This window comes from Chiloscyllium plagiosum, unplaced genomic scaffold (assembly GCF_037043375.1).
Source record: "Chiloscyllium plagiosum isolate Xiang-an unplaced genomic scaffold, Cpla_swu_hap1 HiC_scaffold_35, whole genome shotgun sequence".
NCBI lineage: Eukaryota > Metazoa > Chordata > Chondrichthyes > Orectolobiformes > Hemiscylliidae > Chiloscyllium > Chiloscyllium plagiosum.
The window spans coordinates 6,811,984-6,830,436 of record NW_028270173.1 but is presented as its reverse complement, the minus strand read 5'-3'; the positions used below and the strand labels follow the sequence as shown (position 1 = coordinate 6,830,436).

Sequence of the window (18,453 nt, the reverse complement as noted above, 5' to 3'; positions counted from 1 at the left end):
ATCTGGAAAGACTGAAGAATGTGCTGCCCAGTTTACACGAGGGAGCGGGAAAGTGGATCAGGACTTTTGAAGATGAAACCACAGGGCGATTGCTGGCTATAGGAGACATGAAGGCACTGCTGGTGAGGTTGGTAGGACTCCCGAAGTTAAAAGAAATAATGGTCTGAGCCCATTTGAGAAATGTAGCAGACAATCCGATGATTGATGGGGTTGGGTTTGATCGAGTGAGACAGAATGTATGGCAGGCCTTAAGAGACTGATATCCACCCAAATGGACCCCCAGGCTCTGAGAGGGGATCAGAAACAGTTAAAGAAGTTGAGGCTGGAAACAGAGCAAGACATAGAGACTAATCAGTTGCTGACCACAATGTTCCAAAATTCCATCATTGAGGCAATGCCCTCCCAAGTCAGGTCAAGGCTGGGGGAGGTGGTGGGTCTGACATCATCAATGAGCCACCAGGGGAATTTAGAGATCATATAACTCATACAGTTGAAAGGTTTTGAAAAGGCAAAGAGAAACTGTCTGAACAGCAGGAGGAGGTGCAAAGGAAGCTGACGCAAATGCAGCTCAAAGAGAAAAGAAAAGAGAAAGAAAAAGAGAAGGCTATAAAGGTGTTTCCAGTAAGAGCCGACACAGTAATCAACACTGGTGTGAACCCAAGTGCTGGCGCAAGAGGGGGGTGGGGGGCGGTAGGTCCTATCAGGTAGCCAGACAGGGGACAGAAAGTCCCATGCCAGCAATGGAGGGTTTGAGAGAAGCTTTCCTGCAGGTGACAGATCCGGGGCAGGGCAGATTTAAACAACAGCCTAAACAGAACTGGAGTCCCTAAGGACAGGGACCTAGGAATGGGGGACTAAGGAACATGATAAATAATCAGGCTCAAGCGGGGCCAGAAATGATGTGCTGGGGATGCCATTAACCAGGCCACTTTAGGAGGAATTGCCCTTATTGGACTGGGCCCACTCTGCCCTACAGCTGGCCTAGACAGTGGAATCCCCAGTGGCCACTTCCCAGATGCCTACAGGCCCAGCAGGACCGGTTAACCTGTATGGGATGTGCTAGGGATGCCCTGAGAACCTGGGTGGGAAGAGGCACTACCCTGTAGTAGCATGGGAGGCTGGTTAAGAACCAGTAATATAAGTTAATATAGAAGGGCGGCAGACACTGGTGATGATAGATACTGGAGCTACATACACTTGTGTACAGCCACTGTGCCTCTCACCTTCCCAGGTCAAGTAAATTTTTTAAGACTGCAGGGTTCTCCGGAAAATCACAGTTAGCTTGATTTACAGCTCTAGTAAGATTAGAAATGGAAGGTAGGGAGATAGTTCTGCCAATATTAGTGTCTAAAGAGACACCAATTAACTTCTTAGGTAGGAATGCTTTACTACAGTTAGAGGTAAGATTGGAGTGCACACAGCAGGGCTTGGTTGTAGAAAAGGCCAATACACAATTAGTGATGCACAAAGTTAAAGCTGTTAATGTTTATTGGATAGGAGATATATCAAGTGGTATTCAAGACATTTGGGGGATGTGGGAAGCAGAAATGTTGATGGTATTGACTAAAGCAAGACCACTGTGAGAAACAAAAGCTCACTCACTTTAATAATTTCAGTCCGAGACAAATATCTGAATCCGCCATTTATTTATACACCTATAGGTGGGTGCCCTGTCTCATTACCAGGTAAGGTAATGACAAAATGCACACTAAATCCAACAAACTCTCGAAATTTATACAGTTTGAATCCCCATATTTTTCCTTATTCCATTGTCTGTTCCCTGCTTCGCTTACGTCACTCATTTCCTTAAGACTGATCACAAAACTTCTGTTTATCCTGTTTTGTCCGTGACAAACTCTTATCTCTGACTCCCATAAGGGTGTTTGACGTCAGTCTATTATAGATTATTGATTAGGCATATCTTTTCTTCTATCAGCATCTATTTCCATTCAGAGGCCACTTTGACCTCTTTGATTAGGGTTTGTTCCTGTGTCCCCGTGTAAGGGGGAAACAGATGCTTTCCTGTTTGCCCATATATCCACCATTGTTCTGTATTCATGTCTCATGCTTTCTTTTTGCTGAATATGTATTTTCTCATTCCTATTCTGTATCAGAATTTATACTTGCAGAAATAACATTAATTCATTTATATCCCACAATTTCCCCTTTTTCTTTTCATTACTATCTGTTATCTTCTGCATTTTTGTCTCTTTTTTTTTAAACATTGTTCCCAAAATTCGCAAGCATCATTTCAGAGATTTCATCCATCTTAGTCTCACTCATCTCCTTATTATTTAGTTGATAAAGTTCCTCTGTCAAATGTCCCCTCAGGGGCATTCGTTTCACCAAGGCTGTTTCAATCAGCCTCTGGGTGAGCCCTCGTATACAGGGTATGACACAACAGCCAATGGCCACCAATACCCCGACTACTACTATCAGGGAAGTAAGGATAAAAACCACCACCCCCTTTCTCTGCTAAAATCATATCAAGGGCTATTCTGTTTTCCCATGCCATCCTACTTGTCGCATCAAGCTGTTCTGATATTCCTTTAACCGCCTCTGTTGTATAATTTATAAATCGCTGTTGATTGTAAAAAATGTAATTTATCCAATCTACATTTTTATTAATTGTTGCCCACCAAAAGAGAGCTGACTCAAAGCCTGCTGCAATCTGGTTACGAGCTTTGAATTCAGGCACTCCCCTAGGGACTCCTACCGAATCAAGATAAATCCTGTCATCAAAAGAATTATCTAACAGTAATCTCTTACCCCTTCCCTTTTTCCCTACTATCTTTTCCTTCTCAAATGCCAGGGTAAATGGAATTGCCAATTGTACAATTGCGCATATCCCTCTCCAATCCGGAGGTAGGGTGGGTCTCAATATTTCTCCTCCACAGTACCACCACAGATCCGCTCGGGGAACCTTTAATGCTGAGTAGTTCCCTCCCTTCTTCGTTTCGGTAACATTCTTAATCTCTGTACATAATTTCAGCTCCCCCAAATGTCTCGACCGACTCGTACCTCGCCTGTGCACACATGACGTGTGATTTCCAACTGCGGCGGAAAATGTGGGGGGATCTTTTGCATCTTTCTCCTCCAAGGGAGGGAACATCAGAGATAGGGAGGTACAATTCCTATCATTCCATGCAGTCTCATCCTGATACAGGGCTATCATACATTTCATGCCCTTCCTGTCTCGCTTCCACCCGAGCGGAAAGGGAACCACCTGGGCCACTGGCCTACCGGAGGCACATGCATAACAATTGCTTTTGTTCAGACTTTTTACAGTATACTTTACTCATTCAACCCAGGCATTTGCATCCCCGTACCCAGTCTCTATCTCGATGGTCTGTTTCAAATCCTTTACCTCTATAATTTTTACTACTGTAGGATCATTGGGAGGAGTGAAAGGTTGTATCTCATTACCCAGTAATTCTACCCATTTTTCCCTGTCCTATGCTAATTCGAAAACAACAGCCCACAAACTCCTTCCTATTTGCTTTCATTTCAATCCCAAATGTTTCATTTAATTGTACCTCATAAGTGCCACCTCCCAAAACCGCTCCGTGCCATGTGGTTTTTCTTATCATTAAATATATGGGGTTACACTTTTTATTGGGACAATCGCGTGCTGGTCGGAAGGGGGCCCGGTGTATTGTGACAAGACCATTATACCAGGTACCATCCCCGAGGCCATCCCCATAGGACTTAAGATGTATCTCTGAGTTGCGGTATTGTCTCTGATTAGCTACATTCCCACAATTTACTAAGCTACATATATCAGTGTCTATTACTTGTGGATTATCAGACTCAGGAACCATTAATAATACATATGAAAATGATATGTGACAAAATCCTAATACCAAGAGGGCTAGCATCATAACTCTAAGCATTCCCAGTATTCTGATCATTATGCTAAAACACAAAAAGGCTTAATATACAATCTTACAGAAATAATCCCGCGCCCGCATCGCCACTGTATAGTCAATTACTCAAAGTCTCTTTAGTCTGAGTTTCAGCGGGTCTTGTGTTGATTCGGCTGTCCAGACTTCTTCCTCAACTGGAGGGTCCACTGGCCCTTTGATCCGAATGTAGTGAGTCCATCCTTTCTCCACCGTCCTTATTGCCGTTTCGGTAGTCAAAAGAGCCTGGTACGGCCCTTCCCAGTCTGGCTGCAGCTTAGTCTCTGTCCATGATTTTATTAAGACTCAATTTCCTGGCCGGATGGGATGAACAGCAAATTCAAGGGGCGGAGTCTGTGCCAATAGACCCTGTTTTCTGAGGAAAGATAAAGAGGAGGACAAGCCCAGTATATACTTCTTTAAAAACAAATCTTTAGTTTCGGGAATTGGCAATTCTCCCTGTGTTCCCAGATAAGGTAATTCAAATAAGATTTCATAGGGGGATAGTCCCAAATCTTTCCTCCGCCAAGGGACAAGCCCAAAAGGCATCCTTTAATCTATCACACTAAACCATTTGTGATCATGAGGGATCTTACTTAATAACGTGTAGGGGTTTGGCACCACTGGGTGCCTGATCTGTACTATTCGATTTAATGTTCTCAAATCCTGCACCAATCGATAAGTTCCATCAGATTTCTGCACTGGTAGAATTGGGGTATTATAAGGAGACATACATGGCTCCAACAAACTATCTCTAATCAGTCCCTCAATTACTGGCTGCAGTCCCCGTTTACCTTCTATGGAAATAGGATATTGTCGTTCACAGACAACGTCCCCGTTCCGTTTTAAATTTATTGTAAGGGGAGGGATCTGTAGTTTTCCACGATTCCCTTCTCTAGCCCATACAATAGGGTCTATCTCTCTCTCTGCATCCTCTGTCAATATTGCCAGTTGTACAACTAATTCTTCTTCCTGAATTCCAATCTCCAGTCCTAAAAGGATAATTAAATCTCTCCCCAGTAAGTTACTTCCTATATCAGGGATATACAGCAGTTCCCCTGTGATCCTATCTTTAGGACCTTCTATCATCATAGGTTCAAATACTGGAACAGTAAATCCTTCCCCTTTCACCCCCGAAACAGTAATTGACCGTGTAAACATTTCTACTTTCTTTGGTTTAAAATTCGGCGATGACCGTGCTGCCCCGTATCTACTAGGGAGATTACCTCCTCCCTACACGGTCCCACCTTCAAGTTTATCAAGGGTTCCTGGTGGGCCCCTGAGGGCAGGAACCCCTGACACCCCTATTCTTCATCAAAATTCATAAGCGGAATTGCCTTTTCTTCCCTTTGTAGATCAGGATACTCCCGCTTAAAATGCCCTATCTTTCCACAATAATAGCATCCTGCCTGTAGCGACTTCCATCTCTGCCCCTGTCGCTCAAACCCTCTATCAAATGTTCCCCCTTGTCCTCTCCCTCTTTACAAACACTTTCTGTGCCTCTCTCAACAATTCATCTAATGGTTTTTCACTCCATCCTTCTATCTTCTGTATCTTTCTCTGTATGTCTGGCCATGCTCTTGTCACAAAATGTACTTTCAAAAGACCCTGTGCCACTGGGTCCTCAGGGTTCATTCCAGAGTATTTCCGCATTGAGTCCCTTAATCTTTGCAAGAAAGCTGAGGGAGTCTCATCTTTCTCCTGTCTAATTTCAAAGGCTTTAATCAAATTCTGTGACTTCGGAACTGCCTCCCTTATTCCTTTTAGAATCAGGTCTTTCAATTCCCTCATTTCTTCTCTATGCTCCGGGTTTTGGTTTTCCCACTGGGGGTCTCTGAGGGGAAACTTCATCTCTCCCTGTCCAGCATCCCCATCTCCAATCGGGTGTTCCCTGTCCCATATTTTAATGGCAGTTCCTCGTACAAGTCCCCTTTCCTCCCCAGTAAATAATATATTCAAAATAGACATTAATTCAGCCCAGGTATACAGACTGGGCCCCAAAAATTGAACAATTTGTTCAGACAACCCCACCGGATCCTCAACCAGGACCTCCATTTCCTTTTTAAATGTTCTGACCTCCCCACTGGTGAAGGGGGCACTTACAAACCCAATCTCTTTGTCCCCTATGGGTACCTCCCAAAGGGGATAAGTCGTTACGTTTTTCCCCTTTTTCTTTTTTTTAAAGAAATATTGCAATATTTCTAGCTCCCCATAACTTCAAACACCAATTCATCAATTCATGCTTGACTAACCTTCAAAGCCTGTTCCTAACGTATAAATATATTTATATATATTTACGTTCATTTCTTCAGTATTTAATAGTCAAAATGCAAAATGCATACAGTTCCCAATTTTGCAATTCACTGTAATTACCCAGTTTTAGTCCTTTAATTTAGATCCAGAATTAGTTTCCTTAAATAGTCCTGACCAATCATTGCTCAATTACAATACTATAAGTCGTAAAATAATCAGAACTTGCCTTAAAAGAATTTGTCTACTCAAGTTTTTTTAAAAAAAAACTTCTAATGCATGAACAATGGCTGAATCCAAGGTCACAGATATTAACTATAGAATTTTGCTTTTACTACAATCTAATGTTGAACTGAAACTTCAACTGTCCTCCATAAATCGCTTTTATGTAAAGATAAAAGAGATTAGTTAGAAACTGATAGTAAGGCAGTCATGATCTGTAAAAAGAACAGGAGTTATCATTCCTTTTTTTTCTTCATAATCACAATAGAATCCTTAACCTTAAAAGAAATCATGTTAAATTTCCATAACAAAAATCAGATTCAAAACAGTCCTGGAACTCAAGCTCCAGGGAATAAAACACAAACATTCAATCACCAACAAACAAATGTTCACTCAAACCAAATCACAAAGGGTTAAACTTCCTACCAGCTGTACAGCTCTTTTCATTCTCTCTCTCTCTCTCGCACATTGACATATAAACTCAGATATTCACAAATCCAGTCTTCGTCCGATCTGTACTTTGGCCAGAAGACAGCGGGACGAAGAATGGAGTCCTTAGTCCATACAAAGCAACAATATTTAATCATCTTTCTCCCTTGCACAAGTATTATTTTGCCAATTTGCACAACATCCTGCCCAAAGGACTTTCCGGAGGAATGTTGTAAGGGACCCCGCCTCCATTTCCATTGTCTTTTCCTTACTTTGTTTCCCCGGAGGCTTTTTTCTTACCCAAAGCGCAAGCCATATTGAGTTCCTTCGTTAGTCCCTTATTAACTACTAAAACTCAATCCCGGCCACCAAGGCAATACTTAAAAGTCAATTTTCTTACCTTGGTCTGTGCACAGAGTTGCCTGGCCCCTTTTGTCACCGTATTTTCTATCGAGCTCCTATCACTGTCTGATTCAGATGTCTCTCTTATAGGATTCACATCAGTCACCCAAGGGAGCAGACCAAACCGGGACACGAGACCGTTCCTCAATGGGGAACGGGACGCGTCTTCCCAGTGTCCAAGGCCAGCCACTCCCCCCGGTGATGGAAGAAAATCCCGGACGAGCCCCCAATTGTGAGAAACAAAAGCTCACTCACTTTAATAATTTCAGTCCGAGACAAATATCTGAATCCGCCATTTATTTATACACCTATAGGTGGGTGCCCTGTCTCATTACCAGGTAAGGTAATGACAAAATGCACACTAAATCCAACAAACTCTCGAAATTTATACAGTTTGAATCCCCATATTTTTCCTTATTCCATTGTCTGTTCCCTGCTTCGCTTACGTCACTCATTTCCTTAAGACTGATCACAAAACTTCTGTTTATCCTGTTTTGTCCGTGACAAACTCTTATCTCTGACTCCCATAAGGGTGTTTGACGTCAGTCTATTATAGATTATTGATTAGGCATATCTTTTCTTCTATCAGCATCTATTTCCATCCAGAGGCCACTTTGACCTCTTTGATTAGGGTTTGTTCCTGTGTCCCCGTGTAAGGGGGAAACAGATGCTTTCCTGTTTGCCCATATATCCACCATTGTTCTGTATTCATGTCTCATGCTTTCTTTTTGCTGAATATGTATTTTCTCATTCCTATTCTGTATCAGAATTTATACTTGCAGAAATAACATTAATTCATTTATATCCCACACCACCTAAGTCTGAGCTGCACTGTACAGTGATATTTGATGAGTCTCAGGATGAGGTGTTAGAGAGGCAGTGGCAGCAGGAAGTCAGTACTCCACAACATCTGAGAAGTGAAACTATAGTATTAAGGGAGCAGGGAGTGATCCTGTAAATACAGAGAAATGTGTTCCTGGAATAGTGGTATAGAGTACCAGGCACTGCACCACATGTAACCTTACTGGTAAATAAGGGATATCAACCTCAAGACTTGGGACCTATGGCCAGGCACATAGAAACAGTCAGGGAATGGCATATACTCATGACAGGAACTTGGGAATCTGGGGATGGCAGCTATATTAAAATCCTTGCATGCTGTAACCTGACAGGAAATTTGAAGGAAGTCAAGGTAACACCCCAGTGGAGCATGCCAGTGACAGTGGAGGAAGGTGATCAATATGGTAATGAGCAATTGGATGCATTACCAGCTACTTTGTGGTCACAGCATGATACAGATGTGGGGAGAGTGAAACCAGATGGCCTAGTGGAAATAAGGTTGAAACCAGGTGCTATTCTGCCTTGGCGACCGCAGTATCCTTTAAAACCAGTGGCAGTAGAGGGAATAGTAGCAACAATACAGGGATTGCTGAAGGTCGAGGGGTACTTAAAGAAACTTGTAGTCCCTGTAACACTCCTTTGTTACCATCCTTAAAGGCAGACGGATCAAAATGGAGACTTGTACATGATTTAAGAGCAGTAAATGAGGTAGTGGAGGATTGACCAGCAATTGTTCCTAATCCGCTAACTAATATGCCTCCACAGGCAGCTTGGTTCTCAATGGGAGATTTATGTTCTGCATTTTTTAGCATTCCCCGAGCAGAGTACTGCCAGTATCTGTTTGCTTTTACATACAAATGTCAGCAATACATTTATACAAGAATACTCCAGGGGTTTCAGCTCTTCACCGCACGTCTTCAACCAAGTATTAAAATCAGAACTGGAGGTCTGTCTTTAGAAAGTACGCTGATACAGTATGTGGATGATTTGCTTGTCTGTTCAGATAGTCAGAAATAGTGTGAGCGAGATACCCTTTTCCCTTTGAAAAAACTGGCAGACGGGGAGCAGAAGGTCTCTCGGAAAAAGTTGCAGTTTTGCAAACTGCAGGTGGAGTATTTGGGTTGGCTGGTTGCTGAGGGCAGGAAGGCAATTGCACCACGTCAGATTGAAGCAATTGTTAAAATTCCTAGGCCAGAGACAGTAGGGCAAATGCTGACATTTTTGAGCATGACAGGATTTAGTGGAGATTGGATTGAGGAGTACGCTGAGATTACGGCACCCTTCAGGAAGATGATGAAGGATTTCGGACATTCATGTTTAAGGGATGTTTTGCAGTGGATTGAGGAGGCTATAGCAGCTTTCAATGCCCTTAAACAAACCTTGGTGTCAGCCTCAGCATTGGCCTTGCCTGATTCAACAAACCTTTTCACCTTTATATGTCAAACAGGCGGTCAGGATATGCAGCTGCAGTACTAATGCAGGAGATGAGTGTAGGGAGAATGATGCAGCCAATTGCTTATTATAGTACCCAACTAGATGAAGTTGCTCAGGGCTATCCACCGTGCTATCAGGGATTGGCGGCTGCCTATTTTTCCTATGATAAAGCATCCTCAGTAACAATGGGTTACCCCGTCATCCTATATACTCATCATTAGGTGGCAGAGTTATTGAAGAAAGGGAAATGTGTACTGACGCCAGCTAGAATGCTAGCATATCGGATGCTGCTGACATTTCCTGACATAACAATACAGAGGTGCACTACATGGAACATAGCGGACTATGTCCCACTTGGGTATGAGGGAGAGCCTCATGCTTGGAGAAGGGAAGTGACTACATTTATCAAACTGAGGGCTGATTTACAGTCCGAGCCACTGCCTGAAGCAGATAAGGAGGTTCTATTTGTGGACAGTTCTTGCTATAGGGCATATGACAGGAATCATGCAGGGTATTCAGTTGTGAGGCAGGACCAGTCCCCGTATAGAACAATTAAATTGGAAACTTGCCCACAGTCGTGTTCAGCTCAGTTGGCTGAACTTAAGGCATTGACGACGGCCTGTGAAATGATGGAGGGTAAAACAGCTGACATTTATAACTGATTTGGCTTATGCACATGGGCTATGCCACCTGTTTGGGGCAGTGTGGAAGCAAAGAGGCTTTAAGAAGAGTAATGGGGATCCCACCCCATTCCTGATGAAGTGCTTTTGTCCAAAATGTTGATTTTCCTGCTCCTCAGATGCTGCCTGACCTGTTGTGCTTTTCCAGCACCACAATAAGGGGAAGAAGCAGGAAGGGGAAGAAGCAGGCAGTGCAGGGTTCCCCTGTGGTCGTTCCCCTAAAAAATAAGTATACAGCTTTGGAAACTGTTGGGGGGGACAGCGTTGCAGGTGTAAGCTGCATGGAAGGGGTCTGTGGCTCTGAGACTCAGAAGGGAAAGGGGGAGAGGAGGAAAGCGCTAGTTATAGGGGACTCTCTAGTTAGAGGGACGGACAGGCGGTTCTGTGGACATGGGTGAGACTCACGGATGGTTTGTTGCCTCCCGGGTGCTAGGGTCCGAGACGTCTCAGACCGTGTCTTCAGAATCCTTAAGGGGGAGAGTGTGCAGCCAGAAGTCGTGGTACACATTGGCACCAACGACATTGGTAGGAAGAGGGGTGGGGAGGTCATTCAAGAGCTCAAGGAGTTAGGCTGGAAGCTAAAAGCTAGGACAGACAGAGTCATCATCTCTGGGTTGTTGCCGGTGCCACATGACAGTGAGGCAAAGAATAGGGAGAGAGTGCAGTTGAACACGTGGCTGCAAGGCTGGTGTAGGAGGGAGGGCTTCAGATATTTGGACAATTGGACTGCATTCTGGGGAAGGTGGGACCTGTACAAACAGGACGGGTTGCACCTGAACCAGAAGGGCACCAATATCCTGGGGGGTAGGTTTGCTAGCACTCTTCGGGGGGGTTTAAACTAATTTGGCAGGGGGATGGGATCCGGACTTGTAGTCCAGCAAGTAAGCTAGCTGTGTGTCAGGATGCCCAAGACTGTAGGGAGGCTGTGGAGAAGGTAGCACTGACAGGGACTACTTGCGGACACAGAGATGGGCTCAAGTGCATATACTTCAACGCAAGGAGTATCAGAAATAAGGTGGGTGAACTTAAGGCGTGGATCGGTACCTGGGACTACGATGTTGTGGCCATCACGGAAACGTGGATAGATGAGGGACAGGAATGGCTGTTGGAGGTTCCTGGTTACAGGTGTTTCAGTAAGATTAGGGAGGGTGGGAAAAAAGGAGGGGGGGTGGCATTGCTAATTAGAAATGGTATAACGGCTGCAGAAAGGAAGTTTGAGGGGGATCTGCCTCTGGAGGTAGTATGGGCTGAAGTCAGAAATAGGAAAGGTGCAGTCACCTTGTTGGGTGTTTACTATAGGCCCCCCAATAGCAGCAGAGATGTGGAGAAACAGATTGGGAAACAGATTTTGGAAAGGTGCAGAAGCCACAGGGTCATAGTCATGGGCGACTTCAACTTCCCAAATGTTGATTGGAAGCTCTTTAGATCAAGTAGATTGGATGGGGCGGTGTTTGTGCAGTGTGTCTAGGAAGCTTTTCTAACGCAGTATGTAGATTGTCCAACCAGAGGGGAGGCCATATTGGATTTGGTACTCGGTAATGAACCGGGACAAGTGGTGGGCTTGTTAGTGGGTGAACATTTTGGTGATGGTGACCACAATTCTGTGACTTTCACCTTGGTTATGGAGAGAGATAGGTGCGCACAACAAGGTAGATTTTATAATTGGGGGAAGGGTAATTACGATGCCGTAAGGCAGGATTTGAGGAGCATACGTTGGGAGCATAGGCTGTCAGGGAAGGATGTGGTGGAAATGTGGAACTTTTTCAAAGAGCAGATACGACGTGTCCATGATATGTATGTACCTATCAGGCAGGAAAGAAATGGTCGTGTGAGGGAGCCTTGGTTGACGAGAGAGGTTGAATGTCTGGTAAAGAGGAAGAAGGAGGCTTACATAAGGTTGAGGAAACAGGATTCAGACAGAGCAGTGGAGGGATACAGGATAGCCAGAAGGGACCTGAAGAAAGGGATTAGGAGAGCTAAGCGAGGGCATGAAAAATCGTTGGCGGATAGGATCAAGGATAACCCCAAGGCATTTTATGCGTATGTGAGAAACCTGAGAATGACGAGAACGAGGGTAGGTCCGATCAAGGACAGTAGTGGGAGACTGTGTATTGAGTCGGAAGAGATAGGAGAGGTCTTGAACAAGTACTTCTCTTCAGTATTTACGAACAAGAGGGACCGTATTGTAGAAGAGGAGAGTGTGAAATGGACTGGTAAGCTGGAAGAGATACCTGTTAGGAAGGAAGATGTGTTGGACATTTTGAACAACTTGAGGATAGACAAGTCCCCCGGGCCTGACGGGATATATCCTAGGATTATGTGGGAAGCAAGAGAGGAAATTGCAGTACCGTTGGCAATGATCTTCTCGTCTTCACTGGCAACGGGGGTGGTACCAGGGGACTGGAGAGTAGCGAATGTTGTGCCCCTGTTCAAAAAAGGGAATAGGGATAACCCTGGGAATTACAGGCCTGTTAGTCTTACTTCTGTGGTAGGCAAAGTAATGGAAAGGGTACTGAGGGATAGGATTTATGAGTATCTGGAAAGATACTGCTTGATTAGGGACAGCCAGCACGGATTTGTGAAGGGTAGGTCTTGCCTTACAAGTCTTATTGAATTCTTCGAGGAGGTGACCAAGCATGTGGATGAGGGTAGAGCAGTGGATGTAGTGTACATGGATTTTAGTAAGGCATTTGATAAGGTTCCCCATGGTAGGCTTATGCGGAAAGTCAGGAGGCATGGGATAGAGGGAAATTTGGCCAATTGGATAGAAAACTGGCTAACTGGTCGAAGGCAGAGAGTGGTGGTAGATGGTAAATATTCAGCCTGGAGCCCAGTTACAAGTGGAGTTCCGCAGGGATCAGTTCTGGGTCCTCTGCTGTTTGTAATTTTTATTAATGACTGAGATGAGGGAGTCGAAGGGTGGGTCAGTAAATTTGCAGATGATACGAAGATAGGTGGAGTTGTGGACAGTGAGGAGGGCTGTTGTCGGCTGCAGAGGGACTTAGATATGATGCAGAGCTGGGCCGAGGAGTGGCAGATGGAGTTCAACCCTGCCAAGTGTGAGGTTGTCCATTTTGGAAGAACAAATAAGAATGCGGAATACAGGGTTAATGGTAGGGTTCTTAGTCAGGTGGAGGAACAGAGGGATCTTGGGGTCTATGTACATAGATCTTTGAAGGTTGCCACTCAGGTGGATAGAGTTTGTAAGAAGGCCTATGGAGTATTATCGTTCATTAGCAGAGGGATTGAATTCAAGAGTCGTGAAGTGATGTTGCAGCTGTACAGGACTTTGGTTAGGCCACAGTTGGAGTACTGTGTGCAGTTCTGGTCGCCTCACTTTAGGAAAGATGTGGAAGCTTTGGAGAGGGTGCAGAGAAGATTTACCAGGATGTTGCCTGGAATGGAGAGGAAGTCATACGAGGATAGGTTGAGAGTTCTCGGCCTTTTCTCGTTGGAACGGCGAAGGATGAGGGGTGACTTGATAGAGGTTTATAAGATGATCAGAGGAATAGATAGAGTAGACAGTCAGAAACTTTTCCCCCGGGTACAACAGAGTGTTACAAGGGGACATAAATTTAAGGTGAAGGGTGGAAGGTATAGGGGAGATGTCAGGGGTGGGTTCTTTACCCAGAGAGTGGTGGGGGCATAGAATGCACTGCCCGTGGGAGTGGTAGAGTCGGAATCATTGGCGACCTTTAAGCGGCATTTGGATAGGTACATGGATGGGTACTTAATCTAGGTTAGAAGTTCGGCACAACATCGTGGGCCGAAGGGCCTGTTCTGTGCTGTATTGTTCTATGTTCTATGTTCTAATAATCTAAACACTGCCAGCAGATTGTAGAGTTAACGACTGCAATGATGAAGCCAAAGGCACTAGCTATCATTAAGTGCCAAACCCACAGAAAAGGCAGTGATATGGTGACAAGGGGTAATCAGGCAGCAGATGAAGCGGCTAAGATGGCTTTGGGTTGTCCTTCATCTGTTACTGCACCACAGGTGCAGATAGATCCAGAACCGACGATAGAGGACCTTATTGAAGTACAGGGGAGGGCTACCCTGGCTGTGCAAATACTATGGAAGCTGAGAGGTTCTAGACAGAATCAAGAAGGTTTATAGACCACGGAGGAAGGATTATGGGTAGCACCCACCCCATTGTTGACAATTTTTATTTCAAAGGCGCATGGATTGGACCACTGTGCGTGAGGGGAAGTGCTGAGGAAGAAAAAGCTGGATGGTGTCAAGTTACCTGCTGGCTTCAGTGAACTATTTATTGTCACAATGTGAGGTGTGTGCACAGTACAATATTCGAAGAGGATAACGACCCCTATAGGACACATACCAGTGCCTGAAGGGCCATTTCAGCATTTAGTAATTGACTACGTGGACATGATAAAAAAAGGTGCGAGGGAAAAGGTACATGTTAGTGGTGATTGATAGGTTTAGCTGATGGGTAGAAGCTGTTCTTCCCAAAGATGCAGGAGCTGGGACAGTAGTGAAATTTCAGACGAATGAAGTTATCCCAAAGTTTGGTATACTATCGAAATTAGTTCAGCCAATGGGTCTGCCTTTATTCAGAAAGTAGTTAAGTTGATGCTGCAGTCTTTGAGAATCAAACAGAGGTTTGGGTGCGTGTATCATCCCCCCAGTCACAGGGTATGGTGGAAAGGATTATTGGGACATTGAAAGCCAAAATAAACAAGATCTGTGCAAGCATCAACCAGCCAGTGCAGGGACCCCCTGCGGCCGTTCCCCTCAAGAACAAGTATACTGTTTTGGATACTTGTGGGGGGAGGGACTTACCAGGGGTAAGCAATGGGGTTCAGGCCTCTGGCACGGAGCCTGTCCCCGTTGCTCAGAAGGGAAGTGTGGAGAAGAGCAGAGCAATAGTTATTGGGGACTCGATAGTTCGGGGCACAGATAGGCGGCTCTGTGGGGGCGAGAGAGACGCACGTTTGGTATGTTGCCTCCCAGTGCAAGGGTACGTGACGTCTCTGATCGTGTTTTCTGGGTCCTTAAGGGGGAGGGGGAGCAGCCCGAAGTCATGGTCCACATTGGCACCAACGACATAGGTAGGAGGAGGGCTGAGGATGTTAGGCAGGCTTTCAGGGAGCTAGGTTGGAAGCTCAGAGTTAGAACAAACAGTGTTGTTGTCTCTGGTTTGTTACCGGTGCCACGTGTCGAGGAATAGGGAGAGATAACAGTTAAATGCGTGGCTACAGGGATGGTGCAGGAGAGAGGGATTCCGGTATCTGGATAACTGGGGTTCTTTCTGGGGAAGGTGGGACCTCTATAAACAGGATAGTCTACACCTGAACCTGAGGGGCACCAGTATCCTTGGGGGGAGGTTTGCTAGTGCTCTTGGGGGGGGTTTAAACTAACTCTGCAGGGGCATGGGAACCTAGACTGTAGCTCTAGGGTGCAGGACCTGGAGTGTAGGGAGGTTAGGAACATGGCATCAATCTCAAAGGAGGGTGCCTGTAAACAGGAAAGTGGCTTGAAGTGTGTATACTTCAATGCAAGAAGTATACGAAATAAGGTAGGTGAACTTGCAGCGTGGGTTGGTACCTGGGATTTCGATCTTGTGGCTATTACGGAGACATGGGTAGAACAGGGACAGGATTGGCTGTTGCAGGTTCCAGGGTTTAAATGTTTTAGTAGGGCCAGAGGTGGGGGTAAAAGAGGGGGAGGTGTGGCATTGCTTGTCAAAGATAGTATTACAGCAGTGGAAAGGACGATGGATGAAGACTCGCCATCTGAGGTAGTTTGGACTGAGGTTAGGAATAGGAAAGGTGAGGTCACCCTGCTGGGGGTTTTCTACAGGCCTCCTAATAGTCCTAGAGATGTAGAAGAAAGGATTGCGAGGATGATTCAGGAGAAGAGTGAAAGTAATAGGGTGGTTGTTATGGGGGACTTTAACTTTCCAGATATTGACTGGGAAAGCTATAGCTCGAGTTCGTTAGATGGGTCGGTGTTTGTCCAATGTGTGCAGGAGGGTTTCCTGACACAATATGTAGACAGGCCAACAAGAGGTGAGGCCATACTGGATTTGGTTCTGGATAACAAACCAGGCCAGGTGTTAGAATTGGAGGTAGGTGAGCACTTTGGGGACAGTGACCAATTCGGTGACTTTTACTCTAGTGATGGAGAGGGATAAGTGTGCACTGCAGGGCAAGAGTTATAGCTGGGGGCAGGGAAATTATGATGCGGTGAGGCACGACCTAGGATGCGTGGCTTGGAAAAGTAGGCTTCAAGGCATGGGCACAATTGATATGTGGAGCTTGTTCAAGGAGCAACTATTCAGTGTCCTTGATAAGTATGTACCTGTCAGGCAGGGAGGAAAGGGTCTTGTGAGGGAGCCGTGGTTTAATAAGGAATTGGAATCCCTTGTTAAAGGGAAGAGGGTGGCCTATGTAAAGATGAGGCGTGAAGGTTCAATTGGGACGATTGAGAGTTATAAGGTAGCCAGGAAGGATCTGAAGAGAGAGCTAAGAGCAGCAAGGAGGGGACATGAAAAGTCCTTAGTTGGTAGTATTAGGGAAAACCCTAAGGCTTTCTATAGGGATGTCAGGAATAAAAGAATGGCTAGGGTAGGAATAGGTCCAGTCAAGGATAGTAGTGCGAAGTTGCGTGTGGAGGCTGAAGAGATTGGGGAGACACTGAATGAATACTTTTTGTCAGTATTCACTCAGGTACAGGACATTGTTGCCGATGTGAATATTGAGTCACAATTAATTAGAATGGACGGCTTTGAGGTATGTAGGGAAGAGGTGTTGGAAATTCTGAAAAGGGTGAAAATAGATAAGTCCCCTGGGCCTGATGGCATTTATCCTAGGATTCTCTGGGAAGCAAGGGAGGAGATTGCAGAGCCATTGGCCTTGATTTTTATGTCCTCGTTGTCTACAGGAATAGTGCCAGTAGACTGGAGGATAGCAAATGTGGTTCCCTTGTTCAAGAAGGGGAGTAGGGATAACCCTAGTAATTATAGGCCGGTGAGTCTCACTTCTGTTGTAGGCAAATTCTTAGAGAATTGTAAAGGATAGGATTTATGAACATCTGGATAGGAATAATGTGATCAAGGATAGTCAGCATGGTTTTGTGAAGGGCAGGTCATGCCTCACCAACCTTATTTAATTCTTTGAGAAGGTGACTATGGAGGTAGACGAGGGGAAAGCGGTAGATGTCATGTATTTGGATTTTAGTAAGGCGTTTGATAAGGTTCCCCATGGTAGGCTACTGCAAAAAATACGGAGGTATGGCATTGAGGGTGAGTTGGAGGTTTGGATTAGGAATTGGCTGGCTGGAAGAAGACAGAGGGTAGTAGTTGATGGTAAAGGTTCATCTTGGAGTGCCGTTACTAGCGGTGTTCCGCAAGGATCTGTTTTGGGACCATTACTGTTTGTAATTTTTATAAATGACCTGGAGGAGGGGCTAGAAGGTTGGGTGAGCAAGTTTGCGGATGATATGAAAGTCGGTGGAGTGTTGACAGTGAGGAAAGATGTGTCAGGTTACAGCGGGATATAGATAAGTTGCAGAGCTGGGTAGAAAGGTGGCAAATGGAGTTCAATGTAGGTAAGTGTGCGGTGATTCACTTTGGTAAGAGGAACAAAAAGATGGGGTACTGGGCTAATGGTCGGATACTTGGTAGTGTGGATGAGCAGAGGGATCTTGGTGTCCATGTACACAGATCTCTGAAAGTTGCCACCCAGGTAAATAGTGCGGTGAAGAAGGCATATGGCGTACTGGCTTTTATTGGTAGAGGAATTGAGTTCCGGAGCCCTGAGGTCATGTTGCAGTTGTATAAGATTCTGGTGCAGCCGCATCTGGAGTATTGTGTGCAGTTTTGGTCGCCATACTATAGGAAGGATGTGGAGGCACTGGAATGGGTGCAGAGGAGGTTTACCAGGATGTTGCCTGGTATGGTAGGAAGATCGTATGAGGAAAGGCTGAGGCACTTGGGGCTGTTTTCATTGGAGAAAAGAAGGTTTAGGGGTGACTTGATAGAGGTGTACAAGATGATTAGGGGTTTAGATAGGGTTGATCATGAGAACCTTTTTCCACGTATGGAGTCAGCTATTACGAGGGGGCATAGCTTTAAATTAAGGGGTGGTAAGTATAGGACAGATGTTAGGGGTAGATTCTTTACTCAGCAAGTCGTGAGTTCATGGAATGCCCTGCCAGTAGCAGTGGTGGACTCTCCCTCTTTATGGGCATTTAAACGGGCATTGGATAGGCATATGGAGGATAGTGGGCTAGTGTAGGTTAGGTGGGCTTGGATCGGCGCAACATCGAGGGCC

At 45.2% G+C, this 18,453-nt stretch overlaps 2 long non-coding RNA genes across 2 annotated transcripts in view; both read right to left on the bottom strand.

Moving 5' to 3' along the window:
• The window catches only part of LOC148140007 (uncharacterized), a 33,802-nt gene that overhangs the window by 5,233 nt on the left and 10,116 nt on the right, over window positions 1-18,453 (bottom strand). The window lies entirely within an intron of this gene.
• Window positions 1,630-13,359, bottom strand: LOC148140008 (uncharacterized). The gene is made up of 2 exons (XR_015753009.1): window positions 7,204-13,359; window positions 1,630-4,278 (listed from the first exon to the last, which is right to left on the bottom strand). It is a non-coding gene; the product is annotated as an uncharacterized LOC148140008 (long non-coding RNA).